A 26,254-nucleotide genomic window follows, 5' to 3' on the forward strand; every position below is an offset into this window, starting at 1 on the left:
TCAGTAAAGTTCCTTTGGTAATTGCCCTATTCTAAGCCACACCAATTTTGCTTGGAGCCTTCGCTGTTAAAAGATGTTGTTTTATTATCTTAAGCTACACACAAAAGCAGTGTAACAAAACGGCACAATATGCTTCTGATTTTGTTATGATACCAACCTATACTTATCCAGCAATTTTAACTGCCACACATCTTTTTTATCTAATGCAGACGTCATCTTTCACCACCCACCATTCACCACATGAAGTACCAATGTCCCTCGGAGTGGAAAACTGTGGGAACACAACCCGAGCTCTGGAAAAAACTACTCAGTGGGAACCTGCCTCCAGCCCTGCAGATTTTCAAGCGTGCCCTGGCCTCTTGGGTCTGGAAGCTAGACTTCTGTGCCCAGAATATGGCTGGATGAGGAAGGCAGTCTCAAATCACACCCTGAGGCTTGGGGAACAGCACACACAGTCTAAGGTCCTCTAAGGAGGGTTGAGGGCTTGTGGCAGAGGGCCCTTTCTCATTGGCCCTTGGTGATGTCACGCCCGTGTCTCCAGGGCCCAGGAAATGCACCATGACTAATGGAGTGCCTCATTTTTTGTGAATACACATTCCATCTGGAAGGGGCAGCAACAGGCAGAGCTTGAGGGCTGTGAAGGCCCAGTTGGAGAACGCCAGGCAACCACGCACAGAGGGCCTCAGTCCTTCTGAAATAGACGGCCCTTGTTCACCTCCCCAGAAAACCCTGCAGCTACTGACTGGATGCCTGTGGCCTGTACTTCTGCAGCATAGAAACCCTAAAACTGGTTTGTTTTTTAAATTACTCTGTTTTAGGAAATAAAGTGGTCACTGTAATGGGGCAGACATAACTTCCAGATTTCTAATGTAGTAAGGCAGGTGTCAGCCAACTTTTTTTTTTTTATAAAGATCAAGATCAGATAAACTCTAGGCTTTGTGGGCTATATGGTCTTGTTGAAACTACTCATTTGTGCCCGGGGAGTGCAAAAGCAGCCATAGACAATACCTAAACGAAGAAGTAATACTAGGAATACTGCTATGTAGCAGTGTTACATAGTTACTGCTATGTAACACTTGATTTACATAAACAGAGGCATGCTGGCTTTGGCCCATGAGCCGTAGTTTGCTGACCTCTGTATTAAAGGGTGGACCACCCCTTCTTCTGCCACATACCCTGGCCCAGTGGTCCCCAACCCCCAGGCCACGGACTGGTACCGGTCCATGGGCCATTCGGTACCAGTTCACAGAGAAAGAATAAATAACTTACATTATTTCCATTTTAAGTCTGAACGATGTTTTATTTTTTTTTAAATGACCAGATTCCCTCTGTTACATCCATCTAAGACTCACTTTTGATGCTTGTCTCAGTCATGTGATACATTTATCCGTCCCACCCTAAAGGCTGGTCTGTGAAAATATTTTCTGACATTAAACCAGTCCGTGGCCCTAAAAAGGTTGAGGACCACTGCCCTGGTCTAAGGACTCTCAAATTAGAGTGCTTACAGGAGAGGATATGAAGGAATTTCCATAATATACCTGTGGCGGTCATCCCATGTAGAACCTAAAGATGGTTTACAGAGAGGCAGCTGGGTTCATGGTTTCAGAATGTAGGTTCTGGATCAAATGCCAGGGTATAAATTCTGCCTCTGCCACCTCTGAATTTAAGGCCTTAGACAAGTTACTTTATTCCTCTGAGCCTTGGATTCTTCATCTGCAAAATGAGGTTTCAAATTGTTCTTACTCAATAGAGTTGATATGAAACTTCAAGATAGTAGATACAGCTTAGTATAGTGCCAAGGGCACAGTAATGCTCCATAATTATCTGCCATTATTGCTAGATTTTTTTTAAGTGTCTATAATTTCCCTGGCTGGATAGCCCAGTTGCTTAGGGTGTCATCCCTAAATGCAAAGGTGTGGGTTTGATCCCTGGTCAGGGCACATACAGGAACAGATCAATAGTTCTCTGTCTCTCTCTCTCTCTCTCTCTCTCTTTCTCATACTCTCTCTAAAGTCAATAAATTTTTTTAAAAACTGACCATAATTACTACCCCTGACTATAGGACACCAAAATAAAGAGGCATAAATCACTACAAATGCTAGTACACTGTGAACTTCTTTCTACTCTATTAATATCTATTAATGCTATCATCATCTTTAGTAATTGTGTAGAATTCCACATGGAATACACCATAATTATACCAATTCCTATTGCTCAACATTTGTTTACTGTCTTTTGCCATTATAAACAATGGTATAATGAATATCCTTAAACATGCACCTTCAAATACTTGTTCAGTTCTGTTCTTTGAGGCAAAAAGTTATGCACATTTTTAGAGAATTTGTAATTATTCTGCTTACTGGCTCTCCAGAAAGGTTATACCAATTTCCAGCTGTACTGAAAGAGAAGATCTGTTGCTAACATTTTGACAATATTACAACTACTTGTTTTAACACTAAAAAAAAAAAAAAAATAGTAAGAAAAACAAGACTAAGACCCAGAGAAATTTAATGACTCGCTCAATTTAAATGAAAATGCTTAATGTGTAAAGATCAATAATAATCCCATTTTATGGTTGAGAAAACTAGAGCCCAGAAGTTTACTTGAGATAGCCAGAAGTTCTCTAGATAATACTGAGGATATAGAACATAATCAAACTAGAAACAAACTTCATCCTATTACTGGGCAGTGCAAGGCTCAGCATAGCAGGCAAAATTAAATTTTCAAACAGCAGAGAAATATACTGCCTTCCCAGGAACTAATTTAATTTTGCTTTCTTTTAGCAATAAGATAAAACAAACAGAGCCCTTTTATTTTTGTTTGTGTGAAATGAATAACCCTATAAACCTAATGTCCTCTTCCCAGAGGAAAAACTTAAAAACCCTGAGCATTTGACAAGAAAGTCACAGATGTAGGCATTTGTTAAGATTTACTTCATTCACTCTCTCCTATTACCTTGCTCTATTTTCTTCTTAACATTTATCATATTTCAAAATGTATTATTACTTTTTGTTTGAAACAACTAAGCTCTATGAGGACAGAGACTTAGTCTTGGTCACAATTTTTCAGCACCTAGAACAGTTCTTGGCACACAGCAAGTGATTTATAAATATTTATTGGCTAAATGAATCCTCCCAGATGCCATCTATGTACCTCCTTACCTGCATAATCTCCAAGGCAGGCAGGCTGAAGCATCATATATTAATAAAAGTTGCCATCTCCTATTTACAATATTGCAAAACAAAGTAGCTTCCTAATGGAGAAGAGCAGCCTGTTGCTCACCATCAGAGAGTTCCAAGTCAATTACATCCCAATCAAAACCCCACTATCGTTTGAACCATGCCACATGCTGGCACATGCTAGTATACCATGATATCCCACCTTCTTCCTTCTCCCAGGAGATCCTGCCACTGTTAGCCCCTGTAAACACATGCGCTGGTTTTAAGTATTTACTTGGTTGATTTGTCTCCAAAAGAGCTCCCCATGTGGGTCAATAATTAGATTTAAGTTTTAAAGACAAATACACTACCTGTCCACTGTTTTTTAAAAGATGTAATGAACATAGTAGCTAGTTTACTACTCAACATGTATTCTGCCCCAAATGACTGATCTGGGTCAATGTGGCTCAAGGTGGTATCCACTAACCACATATGGTTACTTAAATTTAAATTCATTGTAAAAAACTCATTTCCTCAGTTGCACTAGCCACATTTCAAGTGATCAGAAATTGCCCTGTGCGGCTAGTGGCTACTGTATGGGACAGCACAGATACAAAACATTTCCATCACTAAAAAAGTTCTACTGGACAGTGAGGGATCTAGTCAAACATGGTAATCCCATTCTCCTCACCCAAAACTGGTTTTAAAACGGGTAACAGAATTCTGGTCAATAAAACATATGGAAAAAGTCTGTCAAGTGGCCTTTAGAAAACATTTCCTTACTCCTAACAAAGTTACACAAGAGATGGTCTCTCTTCCATCTTTGGATAATGTCCGTTTATTGACGGAGATGCTGCAGTCATCTGTGCACATGGGGGAAGCCAGTGGAAGGACAAAGCCTACCGCCTCAAGATGGCAGAGCAGAGCAACGGAAGGGACATCAGTTCTTTTTTTTTTTTTTTTTTTTTTTGTATTTTTCTGAAGCTGGAAACGGGGAGGCAGTCAGACAGACTCCCGCATGCGCCCGACTGGGATCCACCCAGCATGCCCACCAGGGGGCGATGCTCTGCCCATCCAGGGCGTCGCTCTGTCATGACCAGAGCCACTCTAGCGCCTGAGGCAGAGGCCAAGGAGCCATCCCCAGCGCCTGGGCCATCTTTTGCTCCAATGGAGCCTCGGCTGCGGGAGGGGAAGAGAGAGACAGAGAGGAAGGAGAAGGGGATGGGTGGAGAAGCAGATGGGCACCTCTCCTGTGTGCCCTGGCCGGGAATCGAACCCGGGACTTCCGCACTCCAGGCCGATGCTCTACCACTGAGCCAACCAGCCAGGGCCAGGAACATCAGTTCTTAACGAAGCCACTGAGCTGCTTAATTATTACCAACTCTGGATTCTTATTTTGTAAGGGAACAAAATGTAAATGTCTTTATTGTTTAAATCATTTGGAGCTGAAGTTTTTGTAACTTATAGACAGATGCAACCTAATCGTGATTTGTGTGTGTGTGTGTATGTATGTGTGTGTGTGTGTATCTATATATCTATATATATTTACTTTATAATAAAAAGGTTCTAACCAGTCAATGCACTACTAAAAATCTACAAGAACTCTTTTTTTTTTTTTTAATTTTTCTTTTATTAATTTTTAGAGAGGAGAGAGAGTGAAGGGGGAGGGAGGAGCGGGAAGCATCAACTCCCATATGTGCCATGACCAGGCAAGCCAAGGGTTTTGAACTGGCGACCTCAGCGTTCCAGGTCGACGCTTTATCCACTGCGCCACCACAGGTCAGTACAAGAACTCTTTACCGTGGTGAAATGTAGGTCCCAAAGTTTGGCTACAGTGATGCTAAAAGAATATTCTCTCACAGATCTGAGCACTTTAGCGTCTTTCTCCCTGTTACTCATTTCTATTTATCCTTATCACCTTTGCCTCTGAGAGACTTAAGATTAAAATGCTATACAAAAAATATTTTGCATTTGCAAACAAGATTTCCATAGTAAAAGCTCTACTTTGGAGGAAGGCAATAAGAATTCAGGGTAGGATTAGAAATGTCATTGTTCTCTGAACTAGAAGTATCCTCAAAGATGACCGTGTTCAGCTCCTTCATGTACAAGTGAGAAGACTAAGGTCCATAGAAATAAATAACTGTGGAAGACAGAACAAAGGCCATCCAGAGATGACTATGTTCGGAGCTCCAGAAATTGTCAATACGTTACCTAACATGGCAACATGGATTTTGCATATGTGTTTAAATTAGGATTTTGAGGTGGAAAGATTATCTTAGATTATCCAGGTGAGCCGAATGCAGTAAGGGACCTTATAAGAGGGAGGCAAGAGGGTAAAAGACAGTAAAAGGAGATGCAACAACAGAAGTAGAGACTGGAGTGATACCCTTTGAAGGTGGAAGAGCCTGTGAGCCAAGGAATGCAGGTGGCCTCTCGAAGCTGGAAAGGGGGAAGAAATGGATTCTTCCCTGCAGCTCCCGAAAGGAATGTGGCCCTGCCAACCCCTTCACTTCAAACTTCTCCCCTCCAAAATTACAAGCGAATAAATTTGTGTTGTTTTATGCTACTCAATTTGTGGTAATTTGTGAAGGTAACAAACAACAGAAAAGTAATACACATAATTGCCTTTCCCCAAATTACCCAGCTTGTCTTGGTAATGTCAAACTCAAATTTTCTGACCTAGGCCCAGTTTTCCTTCTACCCAAAAGTTCTATATATTACTTCCTTTGCCATATTACTTCCTCAAAGATAGGAAGATCTCAGTTCCATGATTTTATCTCGTTATAAGGAGAAGTAATTGATTAACTACAGTATGAAACTATTATACAGGGTTTCATAGCATAGCCTCTAAAGCTAGGTGGACTGGCTTTGGATCCTGACTCTGCTTCTCATTAAGTCTGTGACTTTGGACAGATTACCTAGCCATTCTGTGCCTCAGTTTCACCATCTAATATTATCTAATAATATTATCTAACAATAATATGATGATTTAATAGTAGTTAGTTGTGAAGAACATAAAACACGCCCAAGCACAGAGTGAGCAGTAAGTGTTTGTTATGATAAACTTTTTAAAATATGGCTGATATATATGCAACCTCCTCACAACAAACAAAATATTAAAGGCTGTTGGGTAACAAAACCTTTAAGTCAAAATTAAATCTGTGCCTGACCAGGTGGTGGCACAGAGGATAGAGCATCAACCTGAGATGCTGAGATCCCAGGTTTGAAACTTGAGGTGGCCAGCTTGAACGCAGGGTCACTGGCTTGAGCAAAGGATCATATATATGACCCCAAGGTTGCTGGCTTGAAGCCCAAGGTCTTGAGCAAGGGCTCATTGGTTCAGCATGAGCCCCCTGGTCAAGGCACATATGAGAAAGCAATCAATTAATAACTAAAATGCTACAGCTACAAGTTAATTCTTCTCATCTCTCTCCCTTCCTGTCTCTGTCTCTCCCAAATAAATAAATAAATAAATAAACCTGCAACTCTGAATGTTTAACTAATTTTGATTTTCAACCAACACAGTTTATTTTAGATCCTATTTTAGAATCTTCTTTGGGCAAGTTACTTTCAAGCCACCCTACAAATAAACCCGCCTATTTACAGATAGAAAACCATCTATCTCATTTATAACAATGCCAATATGAAGTCACAGTTTTTATAAATGATACAAGAGCAGGATTTTTTTAAAAATCATGGACTATTCAAAATGTATTTAATTAACTAGGTCATTCAAATGGCTGCACCTCCTTTTACTGAGTATGTTGAATTACAGCCTTTGGGTATCATGTTTAGAATCTTCAGTCAGGCTCGAGGTAACTTAAGGCTCTGCCAAAAATTTCCCCTATGGGCAAGAAAGTCACTAACAAGGAGGATGTTCCTTCCTCCTCATCACATATTCTCATGTGCATTCTTGTAAGTGTTACTTGCTTGGCTTGGTTTTCATCTTGATGGAATGCAGCCACTCCCAAAGACTTAAAATCATTCACTGAGATTTAGACACACTGTATTTCAGATGAGTGAGAAAGATCCCCTAAACATAGATGGGGAGTAAAGATCTTCAATTGAATCAGTGAAACACTGACAGACAACACAAGCCTAAAATAACAAGAAGAATGAAAATTTAGCTCCATGAGGGCCGTACTTACATGTTCAATCCTGCTCCCCACGCTAACCCTGGCACCAGGGTAGGTGTGCTATGTTTGTGGAATGAACAGACTGAGGAACGGAGCAGCCACGGCGACATGTGTACACACAAGCAACATGGACGCTGCTGCAATGTCTGGCATGTTTGGGATGTGTGGAGAGGAAAATATTAGCAATGTGTGTGTCTTTATTTGAAAAAGTCAGAGGTACAAGTAAAATGACATATCCTAATTTGCTTTTGGTTCCTTTTTATAATTTCTATTTCCCTGCTAAGACTACTTATTGTTCACTATATCTTCCTCTAATTCTTTATACTCTTCATAACAGCTACTTTATTAAGTCCAATATCTGGGCCATCTCATCTGAAGAAACCATGTCTTGTTTTCCCTTAAATATGAATCACATTTTCCTGTTTCTTTCTATGTCTAGTAACTTATTAAACACTGGACACTGTGGATATTACATATAGAAACTATCCATACTGTTAACTTCCTCTGAAGAGTGTTCATTTGTGTTTTAACAGGCAGTTCACTTACTGCCTGATCACCTCAAATTTGTATATCCAGTATTTATATGCTTGCCCTAAATTCTCCGTGCCCTGCCTATACTCCCCTACCTCCACCCCCAACTACCCTTGGCAACCACTAATCATTTTACTGTCTCCATAGTTCTACCTTTTCCAGACTGTCATATGGAATCATACAGCACATAGCATTTTCAAATTTACTTCTTTTACTTAGCAATATGCATTTAAGTTTCTTCCATGTCTTTTCATGACTTTATAGCTCATTTCTTTTTAGCACAGAATAATATTCCATTGTCTAGATGTACCAGTTTATTCACTTATTCAACTACTGAAGGACATCTTGGTTGCTTCCAATACTTGGCAATTATGGATAAAGGTACTTACTACAAACATCCATGTGTAGGTTTTTGTGTGGACATAAGTTTTCAACTCCACTGGGTAAATACCAAGAAATACAATTCTGTAGACTAAGAGTATATTTAGCTTTATAAGAAACTGCCTTCCAAAGTAGCCTTAACATTTTGCATTCCCACCAGCAATGAATGAGAATTCCTGATGCTCCATATCTTCATCAGCATTTGGTGTTATCAGGGTTCCATATTTTGGGCATTCTAACAGGTATGTAATGGTATCTCGCTGTTGTTTTAATTTACATTTCTCTGATGACATATGATGTCGAGCATCTTTTCATGTTTATTTTCCATATGTACACCTACTTTGGTGAGGTCTTTGGCCCATTTTTTAATTGGGTTGTCTTTGTTCGTACTGTTGAGTTTTAAAAGTTCTTTACATATTTTGAATAATAAACTTCTATCAGATATGTCTTTTACAAAAAAAAAAAAAATGACATATCCTCTTTCCAGTCTGTAATGAAATCTTGCTGAAACTCAAAATAAAACCACGTCCTTAAAACAGCTAAGTTTTCTTTTTCTTTATTAATTAAACACCGCTAAAGAGAGAAATTAGAAGACACAGAAATTCCACTACATTTGAACACTGTATAGTGAATGATTTTATTCATCTTAAATTTAATCGTGTCTAAGCTGAAAAAAGAGAAGATGGAGAAGGTAATTTGGCAATCTAAAATTTTTTACATCAGTCACAAATATCTATTTCTTCATTACTTCAAATAGAATCTGCTTCATTGAAATTTAAAACTCAAGGCCCTAGCCGGTTGCCTCGGTGGTAAAGCATCAGCCTAGCATTTGGAAATCCAGGGTGTAATTCCCAGTCAGGGCACACAGGATAAGTGACCATCTGCTTTTTCACCCCTCCCCCTCCTACTCCTCCCTTCTCTCTCTCTCTCTCTCTCTCTCTCTCTCTGTCTCTTCCCCTTGCGCAGCCATGGCTCAGATAGTTTGAGCAATTTGGCCTCAAGCACTGAGGATGGCTCCATGGCCTCCATTCAGGCACTGAAAATAGCTCCATTTAGAGCAATGGAGTAAGGGCCCCAGATGGGCAGAGCATCGACCACTAGTGGGCTTGCTGGGTGGATCCAGGTCGGGGCGCATGCAGGAGTCTGTCTCTCTGCCTCCCTGCCTCTCACTTAATAAAAATTTTTAAAAATTTTAAAACTTGAGTCTTGAAAAATACCCTGTTAAAAGGATGAAAGACCATTTACAGCCTGGGAGAAAAAAAACTATAAACCATATATCCAACAAAGTGTATATGTGTAGACTATAAAGAGAACTCTCAAAACCCAACATTTGAAAAAATAAGCAATCCTATTAGAAAATGAGCAAAAACAATATGCACAGATGGCAAGTGAGCACATGAAAAGGTGTTCCATAACATTAGCCATTAGAAACATGCAAATTTTAACCACAGTGACATGTTACTACACACTTATCAAAATGGCTAAAATCAAAATTAGAGGTAACACCAATGCTTATGCAAAGAAACTAGATGACTCGCCCACTGCAGGTGAGAATATAAAAGGGACGGCCACTCTGGAAATAGTGTGAGAGCTCCTTTTAAAACTAAAAATGCATTTACTACATAACCCAGGATTGTACTTTTAGGCACATATCCCAAAGAAATGAAACTTACGTTTGAAAATTATTTACAAACTTGTAGGTGAATGTTCCTAGAAGCTTTAGTCATAATATCCCCAAACTGGAAACTATCTAAATATCCTAAAAAGATAAATGGTTAAACAAACTATGGTACATCCGTACCATGGAATAATATTCAGCAATAAGAGGGACTGGATTTTATAACCATGCAATAACTTGGATGAGTCTTAAGGAAATTATGCTGAGTGAAAAAAGTCAATTTCAAAAAAAATATATATATACTTCATGATTCCATATCTGTAACATTTGTGAAATAACATTAATTACTGTATAGAAATGGAGAACAAATTAGTGGTTGCCAGAGGTTAGAGAGTGGGTGGTGGTGTGGATGTGGGTACAGAGAACCTTGTGGTAATGATATGCAGTTAAGTATTTTAATGGCATTGGTGGCTACGTGTGATTGAACTGCATAGTTACACACACATACAAATGAATACATATACCGATGAAAACTAAGTTTTATGGCTTTTACCAATGTCAGTCTCCTGGTTTTGATATTATACTAGAATCATGCAAGCTGTTAATATTCGGGGAGGCTGGTTGAAGGGTAAATGAGACCTCCCTGAACATTTCTTTTACACCTTCCTGTGAATCTATACTGGTTTCAGTATTAAAAAGTTTTTTAAAATCATCTTAAACTAAATCAGTCATATTTAAGAGTGTTCTATCCTTTCAAAGGTAATTCATGCACGGTTGAATATTTTTTTTAAGTATAATGACTCCTCCTCCACTGGGAATTCATTTTAAAGTAATAAAATATTTTCCTCCATTTTCAAACTCAAAAACATAGTTGAGTATGCCTGACTGGTGGTGGTACAGTGGATAGAGCATCAACCTAGGACGCTGAGGTCCCAGGTTCAAAACCCTGAGGTCACCAGCTTGAGCAAGGGCTCATCCAGCTTGAGCACAGGCTCACCAGCCTGAGTCCAAACGTTGCTGGCTTGAACCTCAAGGTCACTGGCTTGAGCAAGGGGTCACTGGCTTGGCTAGAGCCCCGCCATTCCCCAGTCAAGACACATATGAGAAGCAATCAATGAACAACTAAAGTGCTGCAACTATGAGTTGATGCTTCTCATCCCTCTCTCTTCTTGTCTGTTTGCTGTGCTGTCTCTCTCTTTCTCTCTCTCTCTCACTGAAAAAAAAATAGCTAAGTAAATATTCCTTGGCTTCCAATGAGAGTAAGACTTAAGGTAAAATACACAGAAAAAGATCATTTCAGTTATAACCCAGAACCACTGTGTTCTGCTTTACCTAGAAAGCAGTGGGAATTTTTGCATCTCCAAGTTGGAAAGAACTTAGGAGTCTTCCAGTTCAGATTTCCACCAACTTTAGCCTTCTTTCCATAATACCTCTGACTGATCCAACCTTTGTTTGAACACATACAGTGGCAGAGCTAAAATAAAAATGAGTGATGACGCTGTTTCACCTACCCACCACGTTCCCTTCTGACTAAGGCACCCCTCTTCCTTCTATGAGCTGCTTTTCTCCACATACCCCGGTTCAGTCCAGAAAAGGCATCTGAACCAAACTAGGCGTGCTATTCCTTGGCCTTGATTGGTTTGCCCAAAGTTGGACACCTGGTGTCCAAATCTTCGCCCAAGATTTTTCTCGCTAAACGTGATGATGGAAGAGTTTCCCTGCTGTGGTGCGAGATCTGAAACTTGGGGATTTTTTCACATGATGTACATGAGACAGAGTGTGCACAGAGAGAAAATAAAGCCAATACTCAGAGAAACAATTGAAAAAGGAAAAAATGGGTCAGCTTCGTTGGAGTAACCACTTCGGTTGCTTCTGAGGCCCAGTGGGATGTCTGCCCTTCCCACAGTTTGGCCAATCTCCTTTCTTGGTTCACAGGAGAGTTTCCTGGTTTCCTGGTATTTTTCTAATCATTTCCTGCTTTTTCCAGGCTAGTGCAACTCAAATTTCTGCCATACGCAACCAAAAGAATCTTAATACAAATGGGTAGGTCCATACCCTAACAATGCAGCCTGTTAATAGCTCTCACTTTAGAACGTTCTTGCTCATGTTGAAACACAGTAAACCCTGCCTGGCATTCCAAACACTGACCTACATCCACATCAAGTCTCACCCCTTTTCTAAATATTCAAAGATTGTGATCACATAACCTGCTGTGAACATCTGCTACTTTTTGTCTGTGCAGGATACATTCCCCAGTTATTTTAATAACAGCACCCCAATCCTTCGGGAGAAATTACTTCTGCCCCATGATTGTAGCCTGGTGAGACTGAGAGTCCAGTTGCCTTGCTTTTCTTTAGTCAAAAAAGGGAGCATATGGCCCAAGCCAGAGCCCCTAGTGTTGAATCTTGACGAAACAGCTGGAAGTTGCTGGAGCATTATTACCCTGGTGGTAGAGCCCTGAAAAATATGACCACTGGGACCTCTTGAGTATCTCTGGCCCCTGTTCTTTCTAATTTCTAAGCCTGATTCTTCCACCTTCCTTTTGACTCTGTAAGCTCCTTGATACCCTTCCAATAAGGTATGCTACTGTTTAAGTTAACCAGTTTATGCAGTCAAAGGATCCTAACTTAAACATACCCCAAAAGTTTTGTCTCTTTTAGGCTAAGTAATCCCAGGTTGTTGAACTATATTACTGAATGCGACTTGCTTTCCAATCTTTAATCAGACTGATTCCTCCCAAATAAACTCATTTATTGAAATCATTCTGAACAGTCTAATGAAAGGTGGTCTAACCAGAAGAGAGCTAGGGCTGACATGTCCGTCATCGCCGGCATGTGTGCTTACGTTAATACAGCGACAAAGTCCATGTCACCTGCATGTAAGACTCATGGCAGGTTCTGAGTTGATAGACAACTAAAATATTTAATCATTTTCATATTAATGTCTATTAAATTAAATCTTTCTAGCCCTCAATTATATACTTGACTTTAAAAATCTAAGTGACATTTCAGCTTGCTGGATTTATATAGTTCATTTCAGTTTGGTCTACAAAGGTTTACTATTACCAATGTTCTCATACAGTTAGCTGTCCCTGACTTGAGGAACAAATTCAAATAGAGACTGAGTTTTATTTCCTGACAATGTGAGACCAGCCTACTCGGATCAAGAGATGAACTAAGAATCATCATGATTATGAAGCTTTACTAAAGGAATATAAGAATTCTACGTTTGGATATTTAAGTTGCATAAAGGAATCAGCTGATTAAATTTGTATAAAAGGACCTCTGAGCCATGTATACTCAAATAAAGCTAGACGTTTCCTAAGGAATGAAGAAACACCAGGCAAATGGAAGTAACACACACACACACACACACACACAACACACACATACACACACACACTTAGGCATATAGGCCAGGTGTTAAAAACCAGTAGATCACAAAGTTTTATCTGTTAATTCTTCAACTATTTGCAAGTGCCATGCATGTCTCCTTGAAGCCTGCTGGAATTCCTATGGGAAATGAAGCTGCCACTGTTTCACCTTTAAAATTTTTATTGTCAGGATCCCACTTCAGTTCAGAAACTTTATATTGCTCAGAGATCTCAAAGCTTCAGTAAAAGAATCAATTCCCACACAAAACAAGTTTGGGGAAACTGGCTAAGGAAAAATCATTTCTATGTTTCGTTTGAATTTCTGAGAACTTTTCCATTTGACTTTTAATCATGGCTGCAATCTAGGATATGCTGTTTCATGAGAAGTTTGAAGAACAAGGGCCACGGTGAAGAAATAGAGACGGATGATGCCCACGAGGTCAGGATGCTCTCCAGTCTGCTGCCAGCATTGGTTTTCTTCTTGGTGAGTTTATTTTCATCCAGAATCTGAATGTCAACTAATCAGTCTCAAAACCCAATCTGTTCACCACAGCAGCAGTGGGACCTTCCATTCCAAGGAGATCCACATTAAATGAATTCACAGAGGCTGAGGTATTAATCTATGGAGAGAAATTCAATACTACATGAACCAGGAACACTCGAGGCAGCCAGACTAGTGTACTTTCTCCCTTGAATGCAGCTTCTACAAACCTGAGAGTGACTCCAGAAGTTGAGAGCAGCCCCCAGGTGATAGTAAGAAAACATGACTTCAGCCCTATAGTGGCAAGGGAATTAATTCTGCCAATAACAGAAATGAACTTGGAAGAAGACTCCAAGCTCCGGATGAGAATGTTAACAGCCGACACCTTGATTTCAGCCTGAACAGAACACTCAGCCATGCTGTCCCAGATCTCTGACCTATGGAATTATGAGCTAATAAATAGGTGTTGTTTTAAGCTGCTAAATTTGCTACAGTTTAGTAATTTGTTACATTGCAATAAAAGTCTGTTTACCTATAGACTAGTAATTCTCAAAATATGTCGAGTTTCCCCAACCAACATCAGGATCATCTAGGAACTTGTTAGAATGCAAACTCTTGGGCCACAAGAATTTGGGGGTAGGACTCAGCAATCCATATTTTAACATGCCCTCCAGCTAATTCTGAAGCACACTAAAGTTTGAGAACCACTGAGTACATGATGCTTAAGTAAGCACAGGCAAACATTACCTTGTGATTCAACCTTACTTATCTCTGCTTCAATAGCTGACCAACATATTTTCTGACTGACACACCCTTGGGTACGTGGGTATGTTAATATTTATGTTAATACTTGGCATTTAGTTTTGCAATGAAGTCTTCTTTGCTTTGGGATTGGACTCTTTTAAGACAATTGTGTAACTATCCACTGCAGCCCAGCACTTATTGATTTCTAGTTTATTTGAACTCTCTAAGGGAAAACCTCATTTCCCTCATTAAGTGAGAGGCACCTCACTACTGTTCCCCTGGGGTGTCTACATTGCACCTAGTGTCTGGCTCTCTAGTGAAAGAATAATGTAATGTATTGAAGTCTTTATATGTTAGCTGTGTGCCGCCCCCTTACCTCTCCCTCATACAACCCTGATAGTTTCAGCAGTGTTTCCATCAGTGTTCGCCTGGAAGTGAGCCTCTTGCCTCACTAAATAAAGAAAGCCCATAAGGCACAGTAGGAAAAGTCTTGAAGGAGCTGAAGAGACTTAGGTTCCAGTTTGGGCTCTACCATGGACTAGCTGTGTAATCTCAGCAAGTTGGTTAACACCGCAGCACCTCTGTTTCCTCATATGTAAAACGAAGAGCTCAGAATGGGTGATCTCTAATGTGCTGTGTGGTGTTCTCGTTCATTGTACATTGCTCCAGAAGCAAGCCCAGTGTCCGTGATGACAAAAGAAAGATGTAAAGTAGTTAATGGTATTGCAAGTGGCTAACTTTATACAGTATCTCACAAGAAGTGAGAAAGACTAGACATCTTTGCATCTCTAGGAAGTTAAATTTCGGTACAGAGATGTTCATTTCAGTGATAAGTTACATATTAACTTTTAAATAGAGGGTTACTAAAAATAGCTTAGAGTTGCCTGACCAAGCGGTGGCGCACTAGATAGAGCGTTGGACTGGGATGTGGAAAGACCCAGGTTCGTGACCCTGAGGTCGCCAGCTTGAGTGTGGGCTCATCTGGTTTGAGCAAGATTCACAAGCTTGAGCCCAAGGTCACTGGCTCGAGCAAGGTGTCACTCGGTCTGCTGTAGCCTCCTGGTCAAGGCACATATGAGAAAGCAATCAATGAACAACTAAGGAGCCGTAACACAGAATTGATGTTTCTCATCTCTCTCCCTTCCTGTCTGTCTGTCCCTATCTGTCCCTCTCTCTGACTCTCTCTGTCTCTGCCACTAAATAAGTAAAAGAAATAAATAAAAGAAATAAATACTGAGAAGCAGCCAGAAAAAATTAAAAAAAAAATAGCTTAGAGTTTACATTAAAATTATTCAATGCTACTTTAAGAGTAAGAGAATAGCCTGACCAGGTGGTGGTGCAATGGATAGAGCGTCGGACTGGGATGCAGAGGACCCAGGTTCGAAACCGTGAGGTTGCCAGCTTGAGCGCGGGTTCATCTGGTTTGAGCAAGGCTCACCAGCTTGAGCCCAAGGTTGCTGGCTCAAGCAAGGTGTCACTCAGTCTGCTGTAGCTCCCCACATATGAGAAAGCAATCAATGAACAACTAAGGTGCCACAATGAAGAATTGATGCTTCTAATCTCTCTCCCTTCCTGTCTGTCTGTCCCTACCTGTCTCTCTGTCTCTGTCACAAAAAAAGAAAGAAAAAAGAGTAAGAGAATAAGTTATTAAGAGCTTTATGTTTAATAGTAAGTTCATTTCAAGTGAGAATAAAGATACAGAACAGGATCTATAAACCCTAGTAAAGATGAACAAAATTGGCACTTCCATCAGAGGCACTCTTCAAATTACAGAAAATTCAATTGCTGAGAAAATTAATTCTTGTAATCTAATTGATTTCTCCACATTACCTTTTCTGAAAGTCTATTTCTCTGGGCAAGACTCCAAGAGAGAGCTAGGTAAACAGGCAGGATTAAGCTTTTTTTTTTTAATTCATTTTAGAGATGCGAGGGAGAGACAGAGAGAGAGAGAGAGAGAGAGAGGAGAGACAGAGAGAGAGGAGGGGGGAGGAGCTGGAAGCATCAACTCCCATATGTGCCTTGACCAGGCAAGCCCAGGGTTTTGAACCGGCGACCTCAGCATTTCCAGGTCGACGCTTTATCCACTGCGCCACCATAGGTCAGGCAGGATTAAACTTTAAAGGATTGAAGAGTAACCATCTAAAGGAAATCTGGGAACAAACAACACCAGGCCCCTATTCTAACTTGCAAATACCAACATCTTCACAAGGATTCAACATTTCTCTTTAGGCCCTAGCTGGTGGCTCAGTGGATAGAGCGTCGACCCAGTGTATGGGCATCCTGGGTTCGATTCCCAGTCAGGACACACAGGAGAAGCACCGTCTGCTTCTCCCTCCTTTCCTCACCCCTTTCTCTCCCTTTCTTCTCCTCCTGGAGCTAATGGCTCAAGTGCTTCGAGCATGGCCCTAGGCATTGAGGATAGCTCCACTGCAGTGCATCAGCTATAAATAACCATTAATTCCACTTAACCCTCTGAAATCCCAGACTACTATCTCTGGGTTTTAAAGTGAAAAGCAACATATTCTTCCTATCATGATATGGACATAATGAAGCAGAACACTTCTTTGGTACTTAGTTTTCCAGGGATAAAAAGCACTATGGCATGTATATGTATTATAATGTGCAATTGTTATTTATGCCTTATTATTATGCAGTCAAGCTAACTTTGGAAAACAGGCCCCTATCTTTTCCATTTATATAACTCAAGGTTACTGTTTGCTGAATAAGTCCAACATTCATTCAGTAGAAATTTAATGAGCACTCTCTGTGTCCCGGCACTATGCTAGGCCTTGGGGAAATACAGATGGAGGGCATAGTCCTGTCCCCATGAAATTTACAGTCTAATAGAAGAAACAGCTATGTAAACAAATCACTGGAATAGTGTGTGAATGGTGCTTTAAGAGCACATAATCCTAGCAGAGACCAGGGAGTGAACAGACCTTCTTAGTGGAGAAAACCAGGTGGGTTGGCGCGGACGCTTGATCTATGACTACATTCAGGGACCGGGGTGTAGCAATAGAGGGAATACAAAAATTATTTGGACAAAATCCTGACTCTGATTTCAATGGTAGGTGGAAAAAAAGAAAGAATATAATTAGAGGCAGACTGAGATATCAGAGAAGTGCTTTTAAGGAAGTAGAACGTGCTTTGGAAAAGCAGAGCACGGAAGACGACTTTCTTTTCACAGGGGCATTGAAGAAGGCTTCATAAAGGAGGTGGTATTTCAGGTGGCTCGCTGGCTTATACTCTGGAAGGCTCTATTCATACCAGCAGACATAAATGAGTTCAGTCCTGAAGAGGCGCTTTCAGACTTTTCCTTACTTACTTTAAAGTCTTCACAGAGAAACTGCAATAAGCAAATCTATTTCCTGCAGAAAGAATCCACCCAAACACCTTGACGTTCTCATTCCACATATTTCACACATGGTATCTTTTATGTCTGGGAAAGTAGACTAGGAAATGGTTCAAATACCCAAGGGCCTCAAAACATATACGTTGGAAAGTATAGCTAATTTCCAAAAAAGGCCGGATTGTAGAAGAATCCATTTTGATTGGAAAACAAGCTGTGCATTCTGGGTAGGGAACAGATGCTGTGTTCTGGGCACAGAGGGAGTACAAGGCAGCTCAGCTCTCCAGAGTCCTTGCACAGCCCCTTCTTCAGCCCAGCATCTATCTCCTACAGAGCAGGGGCATCACAATATAAAACACATTCTGTTTCTAATCGTTTTTCAGTGGAGTCTTTGGGGTTTTCTATATGCGGAATCAGGTCATCTACAAAAAGTGATACCTTAGCATTGCAGGATACAAAATCAACATACAAAAGTTACCGCTTTCCTATGGACCAATGATGAAACCTCAGAAAATGAAAAAGAAAACAAAAACAGAAAAACAATTCCTTTTACATTTGCAACAACAGCACCAAAAATATCTAGGAATAAACTTAATAAAGGATGTGGAAGACCTCCACACTGAAAAATACAAAGCATATTAAAAGAGATTGAAAAAGACAATGACATGGAAAGATATTTCGATTTCATGATTTGGAAGAATCAACATAGTTAAAATGGCCGTATTACCTAAAACAATATACAAATTTAATACAATCATCATTAAAATCTCAATGTCACTTATAAATAAATAGAAAAAAAATTAGCAGGTTTGTATGGACCACTAAAGATACCAGTTGCCAAAGCAATCCTGAGAAAAAAAAGACTGAAGCTCAAGGTTTCACATTACCTGACTTCGAATTATACTAAAGAGCCACAACAATTAAAACAGTGTGGTACTGGCTGAAAAACAGACACACAAACCAAAGGAACATATAGAGAGCCCAGGTATAAAACCACATGTAGACGAGCAAATAATTTTTGACAAAGGAGCTGAAAACACACAATGGAGAAAAGAAAGCCTCTTCGATAAATGGTGTGGGGAAAATTAGAAAGCCACATGTAAATGAATAAATCTTGACTACACTTTGTCCCCTTGCACAAAAGTTAATTCAAAATGATCAAAGACTTAAATATAAGATCTGAAACAAATTACATAGAAGAAAACATAGGTACTAAACTTATGGACCATGGCCATAGAGAACATTTTATGAATTTGACCCAAAAGGCAAGAGAAGTAAAAGCAAAAATAAATGAATGGGACTATGTCAAACTAAAAAGCTTCTGCACAGCAAAACAAAACAAAACACAAAAAGCAGCCAATCAAATAGAAGATAATATTCACAAACAACAACTCCAACAAGGGGTTAATAGCCAAAATATATATAAAGAACTCATAAAGCTCAACAACAAAGAAACAATCACATTAAAAGTGGGGAGAGGTCCTGAACAGACACCTCTCTCATGAAGACATACAAACAGCAAACAGATATATAAAAAGATGCTCATCTTAGCTAGCTATTAGAGAAATGCAAATCAAAACTACAATGAGATACTAACTTACACCTGTTAGATTGGCTCTTATCAACAAAACAGGTATTAACAAGCGTTGGAGAGGCTGTGGAGAAAAAGAAACACTCATTCACTGCTGGTAGGAATGTAAACTGGTACAGCCACTATGAAAAACAGTAGAGTGGTTCCTCAAAACATTAAGAATAGAGTTACCATACAATCTAGCAATCCCTCTACTGAATATCTTCCCAAAAAACTCGAAAACATTTGTATGCAAAGACATATACACCCCCATGTTCATCACAGCATTATTCACGGTGGCCAAGACATGGAAACAACCAAAGTGTCCTTCGATAGAGGACTGGATAAAGATGTGGTACATATATACAATGGAATACTACTCAGCTGTAAGAAATGATGAAATATTGCCATTTGTAATACTGTAACACAATGGACCTTGAGACTATTATGTTAAGCGAAATAAGTAAATCAGAAAAAGCTAAGAACTATATGATTTCACTCATATTAAACTGAGACTCATGGACATAGTTAAAAGTGAAGTGGTTAGCAGAGGGAGAGGGGAGTAAAGAGGGCCAAGTATATGGTGACAAAAAGGGGTTTGACTTTGGTTGATGGGCACACACTGCAAGGAATAGTTCACATGCTATAGAGATGTACATCTGAAACCTATGAGTTCCTATGGACCAATGTCACCCCATGAAATTTAATTTCTAAATTAAAAGACACATTTTGGGGGTGGGAGGGTAGATATAGTGTTAGATAGTTGTTCAAAGGACAAGACGCCTGACTGATCCTTCTAATCTTTGCTGATAATGATTTAGGACTAGAGGGCTTTAATATAGAATAAAGTAAGTTTTAAATATAGAAGAAAAGTTTTGCAAATGCTGAATGTACAATGTTTTTTGGAATACACAAAACTAAATGGCTCCCCCAGAAAAATAATATGGACAATAATAGAAACACCAAAATGAACGTGATCAGAAAATTTGGTCACACAAACTAAAAGCTAAGTATGAATAAGAACTGATAGAAAAATAATTTTTGTTACTATGTGAAAAACAACAACACATTATTATCAGCGCCAACAAACTGAGTGGCTATAAGACACAGATGTATATAATTCAATTTTCATTTCAATACAATTATTACACCCACATTACTCATGTCAGATCTAGCACCAGAGAAGCCATGGAAAACACCAGGCTAAATTCAAGCTCCCATCAACATAAATACTGATAGACATTATGAAGATCAGGTATGGGGACATCTTGCTTTGAATTTATAAGTATCATTTCAGTAACTATTTTATAGACATTATATTTATGTGATCCTATGGGACCTCGTTTTATTACTTACACTTCTAAATGACACCATGAGAATGGGCTTTGATGGAACTACAGTTTTAAGAGCAAATTTCATGGCAGACTGCATTACATTTAAGGCCAACTGTCTGATAACCCAAAAAAGAGATTTACCTTTTAAAAAAATACATCTCTTAAATATGTAAGTGGCTATAATAGCTCCAGAAATGAGCAATGATGTCTTTTCCCAGGCATATCCAATCCCCTTGGCAGTCAAATCGACCAAAGTCAAATCACGCAGATTATCCTCACACACCTGGGCGTGTACACGGTTAACCAGAGTGCCCTGCCACTGCTCACATTTAAGCTCAGCTCATCTGCACTGTAATTTAATTCACGAAGCCTCCGCTCAGCTCTAAGAAGCATCAGGCTAAGTTCACGTTTAGAGGAACACAGGGCACTGAGAATGACACAGCCGGTTACTTAAAAACGCCCGCATGTGCTTTTTCCATTGCAACTTTCTTCCAGCTCTCATGGAAACAAGCACAGCCACAGCTTCTTGATGAGCCAGCGGAGCCCAGGCATCTGGCAACCAGGACTGGTCTCTGGCATCTGAGAAGCACATCAACTAAAGAAAATGAGAGGATAAAAAAGGAAGTGGACACAGACAATTCGTTTCTCACCCCCTTAAAATTCTGCAATTCCACTTGCTTGACTCTAAGTTAATTGTGTTTTGAATGCTGAATAAATGAATGCTGGAGCCCCATCCAATTTTCAGACCACTTTGCCTTGTGTTTCATAGGGGCTCAGTAATGTGACCGCTGGCGTTGGGAGCTCCACAAAGCCTATGACTCACAGATGTAATGTTTTAAGGCTACATTTATCATTCGGTATGACATTACATGGGGAAATTTAGCTTTGTCACCTGTCTGTCATGAGATCTTGAGAAAGTTATCAAATCTCTTTTTACTTGTACCTTTATCTCATCATTAAAATGACAGTAAGAAAAACCTGTCTTCTTCTTTTTATTAGTATTAGGATTGGATTCAAAATGAACAAAAACAACTTGCAAATTCAGAAACACCAAAGAGCTAGGTCACTGTCTTCCTTGAGGAGAAACTTACCTCATATAGCCTCAAAGAAGAGATGGCCATGTGAAGTGTGTATGTGTATGCAAACTCACACCATCTTGTATATAAAAGTCTTTTTTGTCTATAAGAAGCTTGAAACTGCTCACAGTCTCATTAATCTACCTCTCCAAATAAGAAATGTACCAACATCACAGCTCCTCCATGAGAAATGCAAAGGCATGAGGTCAAAACTGAACGAAACTGCTTACTCAGGGTTACTCAGAAGCCTGGTAGTAGGAATGACAAAAAATAAGGCTTGACTTGCACAATAGGATGGGATGATGAGTTTACATTCCCTCCTTCGATTTAAGAACATTTCCAAAATGATGGCTGTAATCGTCATATGTGCTTATCACACAATTAGTCACCATTACAAATTAAAAAATTTTTTTCAATGGGGGAAGAATTCTATCCCTAAACATCTATTTACTAGATGATTTAAATAGCACATCATAGGTCTCTGACCACTGGTCAGAGTCCAAAGGCAGCTAAAGCACCATTTTCGAATGGGAGACCCCACACACACACCTTATTACCTCTGACCTATCCAGAGCCATGGCTCAGAAGGGTGAGTTTTTTCTAATTTGCCCATTGAGGGTATCACCTTTTGGGAGTCTCAGCTATAAGTAGAGGTCTCCCATTTAACCTCTTATCATGCTTGAGACCCAGCTTTGTGCCATATTCCTCTCAACAAGTATATCATGTGCCCATTAAAATCAACCTCGAGTTCACTAAGGATTTGCAGCCTTTCTCAGGGGAAAATCCTCAAGTTTTTTTCCCTCTGAGAAATGTTGTTTCGGTACAATAGTCATTTCTCTTATTATGTCTCCAAGCTGAACCATGCTTTAAATAGAGAAATTTTATATTTTAGGCTGAATTTTTAGGTGTAATATACTCATCTTCTAATATATTGCTAGAAGTGGAATTCTAAGAACCATTTCTTTACAAGTGGTATAAATGTAAAAATTGATGCGGAGGAATGGGTTATAAGAAAGTTAGTGTCTCTGAATTCATGACAATATCTCTTTACCCCATGGAAGTTAGAGATATCTCTTTTGTGTATTCCACATAAGAACATTTTAAATTATTATATTTTAGGTTAATAACACAAGCTATAACTTATTGAGTATTGCTGCACACCAGGCATTTGACATATATACTGTTCACAAAAATTAGGGGATATTTTATAGCTTCATATTCCTTTTTAAAATATCCCCTAATTTTTGTGAGCAGTATATTATCTCTAATCATTGTAGTAACATTGCAACCCTGACTTATTATTAGCCTTATTTTATTTTTTAAATAATGTTTTATTTTCACAAATAAATAAAATTCAGTTCATGGACAGTATTATATTAGTTTCAAGTGTATACCCCAGAGATTATACATTATATAACTTACTAAGAGATCACCCTGATAAATCTAGTACCCACCTGACACCATACATAGTTTTTACAGTATTTTGACTATATTCCCTATGCTGTACTTTACATCCCCATGATCATTCTGTAACAACCAATTTTTAAAAAGTTTAATATTTTAATAGCAAACTTATAGGAACAGCACAGAAAACAGACACCGTTAAAAACACACACTTGCATGTAGAACAACTCAGTTAGAAAAATAAGTATGGTGAATGGGAGGGATCTACTATAGAATAAAAACACCACAAACACCATTTAGTTGCCATCAATAAGAAATTTACGTGTTTAGCCTGACCGGCAGTGGTGCAGTGAATAGAGTATCGGACTGGGATGCAAAGGACCCAGGTTCGAAATCTCAAGGTTGCCAGCTTGAGAACAGGATTATCCGGCTTGAGCATGGGCTCACCAGCTTGAGCGTGGGGTTGCTGGCTTGAGCATGGGATCATAAACATGACCCCATGGTCGCTGGCTTGAGCCCAAAGGTCTCTGGCTTGAAGCCCAAGGTCACTGGCTGGAGACCAAGGTTGCTGGCTTGAGCAAGGAGTCACTCGCTCTGCTGCAGCCTCTCCTGCCACCCAGGTCAAGAAAGCCATCAATGAACAAGTAAGGAGACTAAGGAGCCGCAGTGAAGAATCAATGCTTCTCATCTCTCTCCCTTCCTGTCTGTCTGTCCCTATCTATCCCTCTCTCTGTCTCTGTCCCTATCACACACACAAAAAAAATTTACTTGTTTTAAAAAAATTAAAATGTCATTGTCCAAAAAACATTTAACAGCTTTATTTATATTGTCATAAAGTTGAGCTGCTGAAACTCGTTCACGGAAACATTTTGACTTGTGTTAATGCTTTCTGTCCCCGCATTTATATTTTAAAAATTCACACATGAATGAAAATGGAAAAACTGCCAATATCTGATTTCTGTCCTCTATTTTCTACTTTCAGTCATATACTTAGGTACCTTTTGATCCCATAGAAAATATAGCTAACATGAGGAACTACCAATAATAGGAAAAAGAGAAGAATCTTAAAAGACTGAAATGTTTCCCGTCATAGTGGATCTGTAAGCACGTTCTCTACCTATACGACATGCTTGCTGGATGTCTTTGGCATATCTGTTACATGTTTGGCATGGAGAGCACCAGGTTGATGTCTTCAAAAAGACAAATGACATAGGCGTCACTGGCTTCCTGCAAAGCACCAATAGCTGCACTCTGGAAGCACAATTTTTTTAAGTCCTAAACAATTTTCTCGCACCAGACACTAGAAGGAAAGTTTGTAAAAAAAAAAAGAAAGAAAGAAAAGGGTCCGTGCACTCCTGATAATGTCTAATTACACGAACTTACCATGGTCACAGGCTTGTAACACTGTTTCCTCACCTCACCAGTAGTGGGCGCACTGCTGCCAGTGGCTTTGGCAGCCAGTTGCTTCCTTTACCAGCAGTTGATTGGCCGGCAGTCTGTTTGGGATGAGCCATGGTATAGAGACCTCTTTACTTATCCTGTTTCTCTCTTTCTCCAGCTGAAGCTCAGGAAGCTACAGGAAGTGCTGGCATTAGAGAGTGACAGGGGCACGGTGGTGGCTGCAAACACCTGTAACTACCAATGTGAACTCCCTAACTCCTTCACCATTTTCACCCATCCCTCCCAAATCCCTCCCATCTGGCAAGCATCGAAATGTTCTCTGTATCTATGAGTCTGTTTCTGGTCTCCTTATTCATTTATTTTGTTTCTTAGAATGTATATGTAAGTGAAATCATATGGCTTTTGTCTTGTCTGACTTATTTCACTCAGCACAATGCCATCTAGGTCCATCCATGCTGGTGCAGATGGCAAGGTTTCATTCCTGTTTTTTTTAGTGCCTCAGTCATATTTTCATTGTATAAATGCACCACATCTTCTCTATCCATTGATAGATGGACACTTAGGTTGCTTCCATATCTTGGCTACTGTAAATAATACTGCAATGAAAAGGTTTTTTCGATTTAGTGCTTTGGATTTCTTTGGATAAATACCCAGAAGTGGACATGCTAGGTCCTTTGTTGTCTCTTACTATAGCCTTTCTTTTAAAGTCTATTTCATCTGCTATAAGTATTGCTACCCCAGCTTTTTTTATCCCCTATTTTCATTAAATATCGTTTTTCATCCGTTTACTTTCAGTCTGGGTGTGTTTTTCAATCTGAAGTCTCTTTTTTTTTAGTAACTTTTTTTTATACATTTTAAAATTTATTTATTCATTTTAGAGAGGAGAGAAGGGGGAAGAGAGAGACAGAGAGAGAGATAGAGAGTAGGGGGAGGAGCAGGAAGCATCAACTCCCATATGTGCCTTGACCAGGCAAGCCAGGGTTTTGAACAGGCAACCTCAGTGTTTCCAGGTTGACGCTTTATCCACTGCGCCACCACAGGTCAGGCCTGAAGTAAGTCTCTTGTAGACAGTATATGTAAGGGTCTTTTTTATATACTCAGCCACCATATGTCTTTTGATTAGAGCATTTAATCCATTTAATTTAAATTAATTGTTGATAGAAATGTATTCATTGTTATTTAATTATTCATATTTTTTAATCTTTTTTTCCTCTTCTTTTTGAAGAAGACCCTTGAACATTTCTTGTAATTCTGGTTTGGTAGTGATAAACTCCTTTAGCTTTTTCTTGTCTGAGAAGTTCTTTACCCTTCCTTTGATTCTAAATTATAGTTTTTCTGGGTAGAGTAATCTTGGTTGTAGGTCCTTGCTTTTCATCACTTTGACTTTGAATATTTTATGCCAATCCTTTCTTTCTTGCAAGTTTCTGTTGCAAAATCAGCTGATATTCTTATGGGAGCCCCCTTAAGGGTAAATAACTGTTTTTCTCTCTCTACTTTTAAGATTCTCTCCTTGTCTTTAATCTTGGGCATTTTAATTATCACATGTCTTGTTGTGGGCCTCTCTGGGTTCATCTTGTTTGGCCTTTCTGTGCTTCCTTAACTTGTAAGTCTATTTCCTTCACCAGGTTAGGGAAGTTTTCTGTTATTATTTTTTTAAATAGCTACTCAAATCCTTTCATCCTCTCTTCTTCTAGCACC

At 39.4% G+C, this 26,254-nt stretch overlaps 1 protein-coding gene and 1 non-coding gene across 6 annotated transcripts in view; both read right to left on the reverse strand.

Moving 5' to 3' along the window:
• The window catches only part of RAD51B (RAD51 paralog B), a 603,012-nt gene that overhangs the window by 352,834 nt on the left and 223,924 nt on the right, over positions 1–26,254 (reverse strand). The window lies entirely within an intron of this gene.
• TRNAS-GGA (transfer RNA serine (anticodon GGA)) lies at positions 4,414–4,489 on the reverse strand. The gene has a single exon. It is a non-coding gene; the product is annotated as a tRNA-Ser (tRNA).

This window comes from Saccopteryx leptura, chromosome 6 (genome assembly GCF_036850995.1).
Source record: "Saccopteryx leptura isolate mSacLep1 chromosome 6, mSacLep1_pri_phased_curated, whole genome shotgun sequence".
Taxonomy (NCBI): domain Eukaryota; kingdom Metazoa; phylum Chordata; class Mammalia; order Chiroptera; family Emballonuridae; genus Saccopteryx; species Saccopteryx leptura.